General features: G+C 40.5%; 1 protein-coding gene across 1 annotated transcript in view; it reads right to left on the bottom strand.

Annotated features, from left to right (window-relative positions):
• The window catches only part of LOC143927164 (uncharacterized), a 98,600-nt gene that overhangs the window by 38,342 nt on the left and 45,310 nt on the right, over positions 1-14,948 (bottom strand). The gene's annotated exons all lie outside the window — the stretch shown is intronic.

Genomic DNA, 14,948 nt, shown 5'->3' with positions numbered 1-14,948 from the left:
GAGCATTGCTCGGGGCCATAGGAGGTGTACAGGGGGGGGGGGGGACTGCAGAGGATAAGAAGATAATAGCAACAAAACTTCCATATATATTACATCACATTTCACACATCACAAGTCCGTTATTATATTTTATTATTATTATTATTATTATATTTATTATTATTATCATCATTTTATTGAACAGTACATTTTATCTTTAATTATCATATACATTTTATTAATATTTGACATACTAATAACAATTATATTATTTTGTCATTTTTTTATCTACAATATATTCAGAATATATAAAAAAAAGCCTGAACTTTATAGTGATTATTTCTCTGGGCATTGCTGATACTGGAAAGCATTTCTTTAGTAAATTATTATTCTTCATCTGATGACTGAAGTCAGTTTAGAGACACATTTAGAAGTTTGTATTTCTTGTGTCTTATACAGTAATATCTTTATTCTCGGTGTTGTGTTGGATTCCCCTGATAGGTGATATTCCGGAGGCCGGTCACCATATGCTGCTGATATTTCTAACATTGCAGAGAATAGTAAATCCGGAGACATCGATCTCCATTATTAGAGCGATTGTAAACCTTCTGTGTGCCATTCTCCCAGGACTACCGACGCCTGAGTGCCCGCTAGAGACACCACAAGAGTGGCACATAATTACAGTGGTGGGACCGCTCCATTCACAATACAACAAAACAAGAACTAAGTCACCAAAGAACAAAATGTGATATTTTACTGGATGAAAGTTTCTGCCGGATTCCCCAGGAAACAGACGCCGAATTTACTCCTCACTATTCCAATACAAACTCCCATCATACAAGTCTTACTATGTCTCCTTCACTTCACCTATTCATTCACCACCTAGTTTATGTGACTAGGAATTAGATACAAATAAAAATAATAATAATAATAATATTAACATTAATAATAATAATATTATAACTAGAATTATTAAATAATTGTAAAGTGATGTTCAATGTGTATACTGTATTGTGCTCCTAGTTTGCTGTTGGTGTTGAACATCCAAATATTGCTGCTTTTGTGTCTTTTGCCCCTATAAGGTGCAGTACATAATGCAGATTTGAGGAGTATGGGGGGGGGGGGGGAGGGGCACTCCCGCTGTGCTATTGTGTTTTATGAGGGGAAGCCTTCCCTGCCATCAGACCACATTGATCAGTATTGATTAGTGTCTCCTCCATCCAACATAACAGGTTCAACACATTCAATACTTTCCTCCTTCACTCCTCTTACCCGGAGGAAGTTGCCGAACTCCTTTCTGAGGCTCATCTCTCTACCAGTGACGGTGCGTCCATAGCACTGCACCCCCCTCCTGCACCACTCAAATCACCATAGATTCATGCATTGCATGAATCTACCTATGGTTGCTGCTGATAACCCCTATTCAGGTGCCCAGCTCATTTTCTGGCACCGGGCATCTAAATTACACCGGGCGGGGTGTTTTTTGAAGCCATAGGCTCTAATAGGCGCCCAAAAATGTTATAAGCCGGCGAAATGCTGTGCGTTTGCTTCTCACTCAGCTGTATGTTAGCAAAGTGAAGAAATTTGCTTTGCTAACATTGAACTGTCGCTCAGCCAATCAGGTTGCCGGGTCTGTGTTACCTGTCGCCTGATTGGCTGAAATGACAGTCGCTGTGATTGGACGCCTATCAGGCGTCCAATCATAGCAGAGGACGAGAGGAGGAGCGGGCGGGAGAAGACATTGGGGTCAGGGAAGAAATTGAGGACACCGGACACTACTCACCGCCTGCCGCCGTCACCCGCTGCCCACCTGAGACAAGGTAGGTGCCGGGCAGACAGTGTCAGTATTTAATATGCACAGTGGCAATGTTTGGGGCACAGTGGCAGCGTTTGATGGATAAAGTGGCTGTGATGGCCACAATGGCAGCGTTTGATGGGGACAATGGCAGCGTTTGATGGGGACAGTGAGGCTGCAATTGATGTTTTTTTTTTTTAGAAGTTTGTTTGTGCCCCCCACAAATTTTGAGCACCAGCTACCACTGCTCTGTCTCCTGGACTCTCTCCCCCCACAACTACAACAGCCCCTTTCCTGTTCTATCCCACTCTTTGTAACTCACATTTTCAATCTCTCCACCTTTCTTACCTCGCTCAAACATGCACTGGTAACCCCCCACACTTGAGAAAACCTTCACTGAACCCCAACTGTTTGAATAAATTAAGACCCCCCTCTCTGCTCCTGGGGACTCCAAGCTTCTCGAATGCCTTCTTCACAACCATATAAGTTTCTGCCTCAATGACAACAACCTTCTCCACACCCTACAGTCTGGCTTCCACCCACAACATTCCACTGAAACTGCTCTACTAAAACTCACTAAATACCTACTAACTGCTAAAACCAACAGATGTTACTCCATACCCATACTCTCATGCTGCATACACACGAATGGAAATTCGGCTATCAAAAGACAGATAAGAGCTTTTGGTCGGAAAATGTCTATGCATCGGTCTTTTGCTGGCCCAATTTCTGCCAGCAAAAGATTAAGAACAGGTTCTCAATTTTTCAGATGGAAAAGGTTTTGATCGGAAATTCCGATGTGCAAAATTGCTACGCATGCTCAGAAACAATTTGACGCATGCTTGGAAGCACTAAACTAAATTTTCTCGGCTCGTCGTAGTGTTGTACATCACCGCGTTTTTGATGGTCTAAAGTTCAGCGAAATTTTTTGCGACCGTGTGTATGCAAGCCAAGCTTGAGTGGGATTCCATTGGAAAAAACATCCAAGATTTTTTCAGACGGAAAATCCACTCGTGTGTACGTGGCATTAGACCTTTCTGCTGCCTTTGACACAGTCAGCCACCCACTTAATAAACTCTACTCGCTTAGCCTCCACGACTCTGCTCTTTCATGGCCCCCCTCCTACTTATCTCAGCGTACCTTCATAGTCACCTACAACTATCTCCTCCACTTCTCTTTATATTGGGGTATCACAAGGCTCTGTCAGTGGGCCCCTCCTATTCTACATCTAATCTTCCTTCCTGGGCAAGTTTATGGGCCTCCAATTCTACATCTAATCCTCTTCACTGAAGTCTCCCACATCTTCCAATTCCACCTCTACACCAACAAAACCCACATCTATTTCTATACTCCCCAGTCCACCACCTTGATCTCCTCACATTTCACAAATTTACTGAGCGACATATCAGTAGGGATGTCGTGCTAAAACTGATCTTGTAATATTTCCTCCTCCCCGATCCTCCCCTCATGACTTTACCATTAGGATCAACAGCACAACCAATGGTCCCTCCGCACATGCCAGGGTGCTGGGTGTAATTCTAGACTCTGGCTTCTCTTTTGGGCCCCACATCCAATCACTGGCTAAATATTGCCACCTTAAAGTAGATGTAAACCCGATTCATGAAATTTGAGCTGGGCACATATATATGCAGTGTTTTATCTCTCTTCAAAGCAATAAATCCCATCCTGCTCCGTTCTTCTGTTTTCAGTATGAAAACTTCTGACAAGTTCTCTGTCAACTGAGATAAAACCAGTCTGAAATTAGCGTCGGGGAGGTTGCTATAAATAGATTAGCAGAGAGCTTCCTGTGTCACAGCAAAGCTCTGCAAGTCTCTGCCTATGTGGAGTGGGGGTGTGTGCCTTTCCTCCAATCAGCTGTCTTGGCTGTATGCCCACACTTCACACTCAGTGCAGAACAGAGAGAGAAAATCTCTAACACGATCTGAACTTTTTAAAGACTATATAAAGTTGAAGACAGCAGATATACAAGTAAAAATTATGTAGGGAAATTTGATTAATCTCTGTGTATCATCTGAGGCTGTTCACTTCACTGGGTATATGTGAGGGTTTACATCCACTTTAACCTCCGTGACATTTCCAGAATGTGCCCCTTCCTGGGCAGGACTTACCATTGAGCTTCACTGGGCTCAAGCCCATGGGCCCAATAGGGGGCCCGCCGAGATACATAGCCGAGTGTACTCGGCTCGGCTCTGCTCACAGTCACGCCCAGTCCCGCCCTATGATGGACAAAACACAGGGACTGGGGATGACCATGAGCCAAGCCGAGTACACTCGGCTACTCTCTGCTCGGGACTGCGAGAGGACCGGAGAGCCGCCGAGAGGAACCCAGAGCTGTCGTGATACACAGGACTCTGTATCTTGGTGGCGCCATTTTTAAACTTCAAGACTGCAATGACAAGGCTGCAACTGACACTGGGGAAAGGCTGCAAATGACAAGGCTACACTGACAAGGCTGCAATGACACTGGATAAGGCTGCAGATGAATGGGCAAGGCTGCAGATGGACACTGATAAGGCATTGATAGGCATTTAAATGTACGTTTTTTACCTTAAAATTCCCTCCTAAACCTGGGGTGCGCGTTATATGCTGGCACATGTTATACACCGATAAATATGATAATGTATAGAAGGTAGGGCCCCTAAAAAAGTGACTCAAGCCTAGGGGCCTCCACCACCCCAAGTCCTGCCCTGGCCCCTTCCTTAATAATGACACCACAAAACAATATATTTACTCTTTGGTTATATCCCACCTTGTCTACTGCAACTGTCTCCTCACTGGCCGACCTTTACACCTATCCCCCCCTTCAGTCTATTATGAATGCTGCTACCAAAGTAATACACCTCACTAACCAATGAGTGACTGCCATCCCTCCCTTCACTGGCTTCCCCTACCCCATCATATAAAACTCAAAATACTAATCACAACATACAAAGCTACCCACAACATCGCCCCCCAGCTACTTTACCAACCTCATCTGGAAAACATCGCTCAAATCACTCCTCTTAGGACATCTTGCTCTCTAGCTCCCTTGTTACCTCCTCCCATGCTCAACTTCCCCAGAACCTCTCCCATCCACTGGAAGTCCTTACCCCAGTAAGTCCAGTTAGCTCCTACCATGTCTGCCTTTAAGTAATCCTTAAAAACTAACAAAACTAATTTCACGGAAGTCTACCCCACCTTTAGCTGTACTTGGGCTAGATCATCCCCCACACCTTTTGTACCACCTCCCCTCTCCTGAGATTGGAAGTTCCACAAGCAGGGCCTCAATATTCCTTGTGTATTGAACTGTATTGTAATTGTATTGTGTCCCTTTATATTGTAAAGTGCTGCACTAACTTATAATGCTATATAAATCCTGTATAAAAAAAATCTAATATCTGTATTATGATGAGTGAAAGTATCAGCACAACAACAAAATGTATTAGTAAATAGTAAAATGACTAGATCTAACAAAACAGCAATATATTTTGTTACAGGGAAATTATTACAGAAAGAAACGATGAAGCATGCGCTGACATAGTATTAACCACTTGACCTCCAGAAGATTTACTCCCCATCATGACCAGGCAATTTTTTTTGCGATACGGCACTGCGTTACTGTAACTGACAATTGTGCGGTCGTGCGGTGCTGTAACCAAATAAAATTGAGGTCTTTTTTTTTTCCCACAAATAGAGATTTCTTTTGGTAGCATTTGATCAAATCCCTAAATCAGAAAGATCGAAAGACCAAAAATAAGAATGAAAATCTAAAAGAACAAAAAAAAAAAAATATTTGGATAATTCCTATTCTAATAAGTTTATCAACCATTATTATAGTTTAACCACTTGCCGCCGCCAATTGTCAAATGACGGCTCCAAAGTGGTTTCAAAATCCTGACTGGGCGCCATAGAACGTCCTCAGGATTTCGAGCCACTGCGCGCCCCCAGGGGCACGCATCGCGGCGATCGTTGTTGCGGGGTGTCAGTCTGACCCCCTGAAACTACGATCTCAGTAAAGAGTCTCCGATGGAGACTCTTTACCACATGATCAGCTGTGTCCAATCACGGCTGATCACAATGTAAATAGGAAGAGCCTGTGATCGGCTTTTCCTCACTCGCGTCTGTCAGACGTGAGTAGAGGAGAGCCGATCAGCTGCTCCTCTGACGGGGGGGTCTGTGCTGATCGATTATCAGCGCAGCCCCCCCCGAGGATGCCCACACTGGACCACCAGACCACCAGGGATGCCCAGCACCAGGTATGCCACCCTAGACCACCAGGGATGCCAGTCAGTGCCCACAATGGATGCCAATCAGTGCTTACAATTGGCATCACTGATTGGCATGCATTATTGTTTGGCACTGATTGGTATCCATAAGTACAAAACAATGCAATACAATGTCGCTTATCAGTGCCCATCCGTGCCGCCTATCCGTGCCGCCTATTCATGCCAGTCTGTGCCGCCTATCCATGCCCATCTGTGCCGCCTATCCACGCCCATCTGTGCCGCCTATCCATGCCAATCCGTGCCAGCTATCAGTGCCAATTTGTGCCACCTATCAGTGTCCATCCGTGTCGCCCAGTGCCACCTATCAGTGCCGCCTATCAGTGCCCATCAATACGACCTCATCAGTGCCACTTCATTGGTGCCAGCTCATCAGTGCCCATCAGTGAAGGAGAAAACATACCTATTTACAAAGTTTTGAAACTTAAACAAAAAAAAAAATTCTAAATTTTCGGTCTTATTTTATTTTGTTTAGCAAAAAATAAAAACCATAGAGGTGATCAAATACCACCAAAAGAAAGCTCTATTTGTGGGAAAAAAATGATAAAAATGTATTTTGGGTACAGTGTAGCATGACCGCGCAATTGTCATTCAAACTGTGACAGTGCTGAAAGCTCAAAATTGGTCTGGGCAGGAAGGTGTTTAAGTGCCCCCCCCCCCCCGGTATTGAAGTGGTTATTTATTAATAATATTAGTTAATAAAGTTAATATTAGTAAAACCTATAATAGTTATGAATTATAGGTATTGGAATTTCCTTTCCTTTTAGTGAACTTAAAGTGGAGGGCCACCCTGAAAACCAAAAAATGTTAATAATCACAAAAAAATATAAAAAAAATAAAATGAAAAAAATTTTTTTTTTTTTACTTACCAGAAATGCCTGTTGCTAGGCACTTTCTCCTAATCTTCCTCTTCCTCCTCCGCGGAGATCTTCTGTCTTCTGTCTTCGTCGCGGCGTCTTCTGGGTAATGGGGTCGTGCTGTGTTCTGGGAACTGTGTGTTCCAGAACACAGCACGTCCCATTCAGAAAGCGCTGCGGGACTCGCGCATGCGCAGTAGCTGCGGGACTCGCGCATGCGCAGTAGGAAACGGGCAGTGAAGCCGTAAGGCTCCGCTGCCTGTTTCCCTTACAGGGAATGGCGGCGACGGGACCCGAGAGCCGAGGGACGGCTCGGCCTCGGGCGGCCGACATCGCGGGCGCCCTGGACAGGTAAGTGATTTTATTAAGTCAGCAGCTGCAGTGTTTGCAGCTGCTGACTTTTTTTTTTTTTTTTTTATAACTGGCCCTCCTCTTTAACAAAAACAAATTTTTCCGAAGTTATGAATTATCTGAAATAACGAATGCCGCATCAAAACGAATGGAACGTAATAAATAATATTCATAAAAACTATAATAATAGTTATAAACTAATTTGGCTGTTAGTGAACGTAATGAATACAAATTTATCCAAAGTTACGAGCTGTCCAGCATTCGTTATTTCGGATAATTTGTAACTTCCGATAAATTAATATTCATTACGTTCACTAACAGCCAAATTTCAAAGGAGCTTCCAATACCTATAATTTATAAGATTTAGCACTATTATTATAGTTTTATTATTATTATTATTAATTAAAAAAAGTATAATAATGGTTAATAAGCTTAATATTTGAATTATAATATAAATTATTTGAATGTTTTTTGTTCTTTCGGATTTTCTAATTTTTGGATTTTCATTCTTTCAAATTTTCATTCATATTTACATTATTGTATTTTTATTAACGTTTTACAAAGTGTGCAAAATAAGTCAAATACAGGAACACCACCGTTGCAGGTAAAGTCCTACATAGCAGACAACACATATGGTGAATTATAAAACAAATAGATATATCCAAATTACAATATAAACAAATTTTACCGAATGCTCCAAATAACGTAACGAAATTTGTCCGAATTTCGGAAATTCGAACTGAAATTCAAATCGAATTTTAGATTGAAGTCCAATTGAATTTGAACTACACATACTGCTGAAATCAAAGATTGTGCGTGTTATTAGAGTACCATTTGGAAATAATGCTGTTTTTGTTAAGTCAAAGATGATTTCAACTGACAATTGCGCGCTCCCCAACAAAATTGACGTCCTTTTTTTCCCACAAATAGAGCGTTCTTTTGGTGGTATTTAATCAACCCTGCGTGTTTTATTTTTTGCGCTATTAAAAAAAAGGAGCGTATCTTTGAACAAAAAAAAAACGCATTATTTTTTACATTTTGCTATAATAAATATCCCCCAAAAATGTCTAAAAATTTATTTTTTTCCCCTCAGTTTAGGCCTATACGTATTCTACATATTTTTTGAAGAAAAAAAAAAACAAAAAACGCAATAAGCGCTTATTGATTGGTTTTGTGCAAAAGTTATAGCGTTTACAAAATAGGAGATAGTTTTATGGCATTTTTATTAATTTATTTTTTTTACTAGTAATGGCGGTGATTTTTATCATGACTGCGACATTATGGCGGACACACTGGACATTTTTGACACATTTTTGGGACCATTGTCATTTATACAGCAATCAGTGCTATACAAATGGACCGATTCCTGTGTAAATGACACTGGCAGTGAATGGATTAACCACTAGGGGGCAGTGTAAGGGTTAAGTGGGCCCTGGGGAATGTTTTACATTAGCATCTCCCCGTTCTTCCTCTCTGTGAGACGATCGCGGGTATCCCCAAGGCGATCGAGTCCCCGGGACCCGACTCACGGAGGTCCCGGCCAGCATGCATGTGACGCGCAAGCGATGGCACAGCGGCAAATTTAAAAGGGACGTACAGGTATGCCCATTTGCCCAGCCGTGCCATTCTGTCAATGAACATTGGCGTGCGCCGGTCGGGAAGCGGTTAAAGAGTCATTGCAATCATTTTGATTAAGATTTTTTTGTTTGTTCACTTTGCTGCATTCAAATCAAAAACAAATCTAACATTTTCGTTTTGATCCGATTTGGAAATGTATCAAATCAAAAAAAAAAAAATAATAATCGGGGAATTAGAAGAAATGAAAAAATTCCGAATAGGAATTGCACTAAACAAAATAACCAGATTAATGAAAATTAAAACAAACAAAAACACATTTTTTCATCATGCACGTCTACTTATTTTCAGATTTTCGATATGATTTTAAGATTTTTGAATTTCCAAATTTTTCGTTCTAATTATTAAGAATTATCGAAATAAGGAATAGCGCATCTAAATGAATGGAACATAACAAATCCAAATTTATCCCACGTTATGAATGATCAAAAATGATGAATACGATTATAATTGAGATAATTAATATGGTTTTCTTTATATTATATTTTTTATTATTTTTGGATACTATTATCTATGTATCTAAATACTGTAACTGATCTGTTAATTTCTGTCATTTGTCTTGATAAAAATGTAAACTTTAATAAAAACTATTGATTAAAAAAACGATGAATACCGCATCTAAACAAATGGAATGTAACAAATTAAAATATCTATCTATATATAAGTTATGAATTTATTAGAAATAAAGAGGGAACCCCTGGCTTCCCTCTCCAGCGTCAGAGGGGCGGGGTCAGGTGACGGGTGGCCCCGCCCTCCTAATATAAGAAACGTCAGCGCTGTGCTTTCTGCAGTGTCTCCGGAGTGGAGACAGAAGAAGGATGTATGGACAGCGCTGGACTGAGAGATCCCCCGTTTCTGGATATGATCATCCATCGCTGGACCCCGGAGATCGCTGGATAGCAAGAGTGGATTAGCACCGCTGGAATCTTTTTTTTATTTTTTTTATTTTTAATAAAGGAATTTTTCAAAATTGTGTTTGTTTTATTTAACCATTTTGACACTTTCTTTGTGAAATGGTAGGGGTACTTTTGTACCCCCTTACCATTTCAAACAGGGGGGGGGGCGGGATCTGGGGGTCCCCTTGTTAAAGGGGGCTTCCAGATTCTCATAAGCCCCCCGCCCGCAGACCCTCACAACCAACGGCCAGGGTTGTGAGGATGAGGCCCTTGTCCTTATCAACATGGGGACAAGGTGCTTTGAGGGGTCACAGACCCCCAAAACATCCTCCCAATGTTGAGGGTATGTGGCCTGGTACGGTTCAGGAGGGAGGGGGGGCGCTCTCTCGTCCCCCCCTCTTTTCCTGCGGCCTGCCAGGTTGCGTACTCGGATAAAGGGTCTGATATGGATTTTTAGGGGGACCCCACATCAATTTTTTTTTTTATTTAATGCGGGGTTCCCCTAATATCCATATCAGACCTGAAGGGTCTGGTTATGGATATTTAGGGGGACCCCCACGTCAATTTTTTTTTTAAATTTGACACGGGGTTCCCCTTAATATCCATGTCAGACCTGAAGGGCCTGGTAATTGAATTTAGGGGAACCCCCACGCTTTTTTTTTTTTTAATCAATGAATGAATGAATTGTCGGCTAATACAGAGAACACTCATTGAGTGTTCTCTGTATTACGGAGACCCGACAATTTAGCCGCAAGTGATTTTAAAAGACTTTTTTTCCTGCACAAATGACACTTTGTGCAGCGACAGTTCTAAGCAGCAGAAACATGCGCCCCTTCACAGGCATACTATAGATACCCCCCAGCTACGAAATTTAAAGGAATATTACACTTTTATTGTTTCACTTTAATCATTATTAAAATCACTGCTCCTGAAAAAACGGCCGTTTTTAAAACTTTTTTTTGCATTGATCCATGTCCCCTGGGGCAGGACCCAGGTCCCCAAACACTTTTTAGGACAGTAACTTGCATATTACCCTTTAAAATGAGCACTTTAGATTTCTCCCATAGACTTGTATAGGGTGTTCCGGCTTTTCGAATTTGCTGCGAACAGCCAAAATTGTTCACTGTTTGCTGAACAGGCGAACAGGCAATGTTCGAGTAGAACATGAGTTCGACTCGAACTCGAAGCTCATCCCTATTAGTAATATAACAAATCTATCCAAAATGAAACAAAGCAAATGTTTCCGTTCTCCACGTGTCTCTCTCTCGGAGAGAAATCTGAGATATCTGGAACAGGTTTATTTGGTAGAGCAGTCTAAAGTCTTTTTGGTACAGTTATACCCTTGACTGTATAGATAACGCTGAAAACCTGGGTCCAAAATTATTTTATCTTTTGGTGTTTCCACCATAACATATCCCTCTTTTGGCCACACTGTCCGGAGCAATTGAGGGAAGAGTTGGGTAATATTTTTGACAGGTATCATCATCTAGAGAAAATATTTTTTTTTCACTGCTTAACATTGTGATAGTCTATTAGGAGAATTTATTATTTGGATATAGAATGCAAAAATGGTTCCCTTAGAGCAGCGATGGTGAACCTGGACACCCCAGGTGTTTTGGAACTACATTTCCCATGATGCTCATGCACTCTCCTGCAGTGTAGTTGAGCATCATGGGAAATGTAGTTCACATACATCTGGGGTGCCAAGGTTGGCCATCATGGCCCTAGAGCCCCGGAAACACACACCAGTATTCAAAATCTGTCGTAACACACACACCTGTGGTCCTCTTCAATAATCCATGTAGGTTGTGTAAGATATGGTCCAGCGAAAAACAATTCTGCCTGAGCCATGTAGAAATGTATTCAGTAGGTAAGTAGCACCCACTAGCCTCATCCCCTTAATAAAATTATGTTCCCTATACAGGCCCTTGTTGAACCACTAGGTGTAGGGGGTTTGTCAAGACCCTTTTCCAGCAGGGGAGATAATCTAGCTAAAATAACTGGGTCTCCTAAATATTCAGCCTGTAAATTTTGTGCAACTCAGAAGACCTGAAATGGAGATCCAGGAGCAGTAATTGGATTAGGATAGGAGATTAGCATCTCCTGGATCTCATGTGATAGACATGTGTACTGCCGAAAAATTTGTTTGTTTTCATTTCATTCATTTTTTGTTTTTTTCTGGAAATTTGAAAATGAGAAAATTCTGAATTTGGAAATTCGAAAATCCAAAAATAAGAAATAAAATCTGAAAATTCAAAAGAACGAAAATCCGAAAATAACTAATAACAATTAAATTATAGGTATTGGAATTTCCTTAATATTTCTCTGTTAGTGAACGTAACAAATACAAAACGTATCCAAAGTTACAAAACATCCAAAATGACAAATATCTAACCAAGTGGAACAGAATGAAATAATAATAATAATAATAATAATACATTTTTATTCTTTATTATTATTTGTTTCAATGTTCATATTAAGATTTTTCAATGCATACGAATAATAATAAAGAGCATGTTACAATTGTACATAAATGTTAAATTCACAATTAAGATGAAGATAACTTTAGCAATATCCTAGTAAACAAGGTAGAGCTTTTAATTAAATGGTCCAATGGGTCGGACCCAAAAGGTAGTAAGTTGAACATAAGAGGGACTATATGATGAGCTTACAGAGAGACCGGGTCTGCCCCATAACACCCAAACACCCCTATTGGGCTCAAACTGTGAGTAGGTGGGGGCACTTATAGGTTATTTATTATTATTAGTTTGTTACGTTCCATTTGTTTCAATACTACATTCGTTATTTTGGATAATTCATAACTCTAAGGAAAAACGTGTATTAGTTACGTTCACTAACAGTCGAATTTGAAAGGAAATTCCAATACCTATATTTTAATAGTTAGTAATAGTTATGTTATTATTAGTTAGTTATTATTTCAGATCTTCGAATTTTTAGCTTTTTGTTCTTATTTTTGGATTTTCGAAATTTGGAAAATTTGGAAAATTAGGGAATTTGGAAATCTGGATATTTCCAAATTAGCGAATTTGTCTAAATTAGTTCAAAAATGAATTCGGAAATGAAAGAATTGCACATGTCTAATCTCTATTGCTTTGTGTAGAGGGAGATCAATTAGAAGGAAATGGAGAGATCTCAGCCTTGTATTGTTGCCTCCCTTGCCTTAATTAGCTTAGTTTAGTTTTCATTCAATTTCATTATGTTTAATAATTTCCCGGAACGATCCGAATCGGTTAAAAAATGATCGGCCAATTCAAATTATGCATGAAGAATAGCTGGTTGTTAAGCAGCGGGCCGGGAAGCCAGCTGCTGCGTCCTTAACCACCTCAACCCCGGAAGGATTTACCCCCTTCCTGACCAGAGCACTTTTTACAATTTGGCACTGCGTTGCTTTAAACGGTAATTTGCGTGGTCATGCAATGCTGTACCCAAACAAAATGTGGGTCCTTTTTTTCCCACAATTATAGCTTTTCTATGATGGTATTTGATCACCTCTGCAGTTTATTTTTTGCGCTATAAAAACGGAAAAAGACTGAAAATTTTGAAAAAAATTATATATTTTCTACTTTTTGTTATAAAAAAATCCAATAAACTCAATTTTAGTCATACATTTAGGACAAAATGTATTCAGCCACATGTCTTTGGTAAAATAAAATGTCAATAAGCGTATATTTATTCGTTTGCGCAAAAAATTATAACGTCTACAAACTAGAGTACATTTTCTGGAATTTACACAGCTTTTAGTTTATGACTGCCCATCTCATTTCTTGAGGTGCTAAAATGACAGGGCAGTACAACCCCCCCAAATGACTCCATTTTGGAAATTAGACACCCAATGCTGAGAGGCATGTTGAGTCATTGTATATTAAATTTTTTTGTCCCAAGTGATTAAATAATGACATAAAAATGATATATTGCTCACACATGCTATGGTTATATGTGGAATTGCACCCCAAAATACATTTGGCTGCTTCTCCTGAGTACGGGGATACCACATGTGTGAGATTTTTTGGGAGTCTAGCCGTGTACGGGGCCCCGAAAACCAATCACCGCCTTCAGGGTTTCTAGGTTTCTAAAGGCGTAAATTTTGGATTTCACTCCTCACCACCTATTGAAGGCCATAAAATGCCAAGATGGCACAAAACCCAGCCAAATGACCCCATTTTGGAAAGTAGACACCCCAAGCTATTTACTGAGAGGCATGTTGAGTCCATGGAACATTTAACCACTTCCTGACCGGCGCACGCCTATGTACGTCGGCAGAATGGCACGGGCAGGCATATTGGCGTACAGGTACGTCCATTTTAATATGCCACTCTGCCATGGTGTGCACGCCGCCGACCAGTCGGGAACCCCCGTGAGTCCGGTTGCAGGTCCCGCAGACTCGATCACCATGGGGATAACCGCGATCGTCTCACAGGGCGGCTGAACGAAGAGATGCCGTTGTAAACAGCATCTCCCCGTTCTGCCTAGCAACAAGTGATGCTGATCTTTGCGCCATGTGATTGGAGCAGAGATCAGTGTTCACAGTTTAACAGGCCCCTAGGAACACTTAACCTGCCAGTGTCATTTACACAGGAATAAATGCATTTATATAGCAGTGATTGCTGTATAAATGACAATGGTCCCAAAAAATGTGTCAAAAATGTCCGATGTGTCCGCCATAATGTCGCAGTCACAATAAAAATCGCTGATCGCCGCCATTACTAGTAAAAAAAAAAATATATTAATAAAAATGCCATAAAACTATCCCCTATTTTGTAAACTTTTGCGCCAACCAATCGCTTATTATGATTTTTTTACCAAAAATATGTAGAAGAATACGTACCGGCCTAAACTGAGGGAAAAAAAATGTTTTTTTTTTATATATGTATTTTTGGGGGATATTTATTATAACAAAAATTAAAAAATAATGTGTTTTTTTCAAAATTGTCACTCTATTTTTGTTTATAGCGCAAAAAATAAAAAACGCAGGGATGATCAAATACCACCAAAAGAAAGCTCTATTTAGGGGGAAAAAAAAGGACGTCAATTTTGTTTGGGAGCCACGTCAAGTGATTTTTCAAATGCATTTTTTGGGAAAAAAAACACAACTTTTTAAATTTTAATGCACTAAAACACACTATATTGCCCA

This window comes from Lithobates pipiens, unplaced genomic scaffold, assembly GCF_037356315.1.
Source record: "Lithobates pipiens isolate NorthernLeopardFrog02 unplaced genomic scaffold, aLitPip1_a1.2 Scaffold_23, whole genome shotgun sequence".
NCBI lineage: Eukaryota > Metazoa > Chordata > Amphibia > Anura > Ranidae > Lithobates > Lithobates pipiens.
Note: the sequence above shows the minus strand (reverse complement) of the source record. Positions and strands in the feature narration are given on the sequence as shown.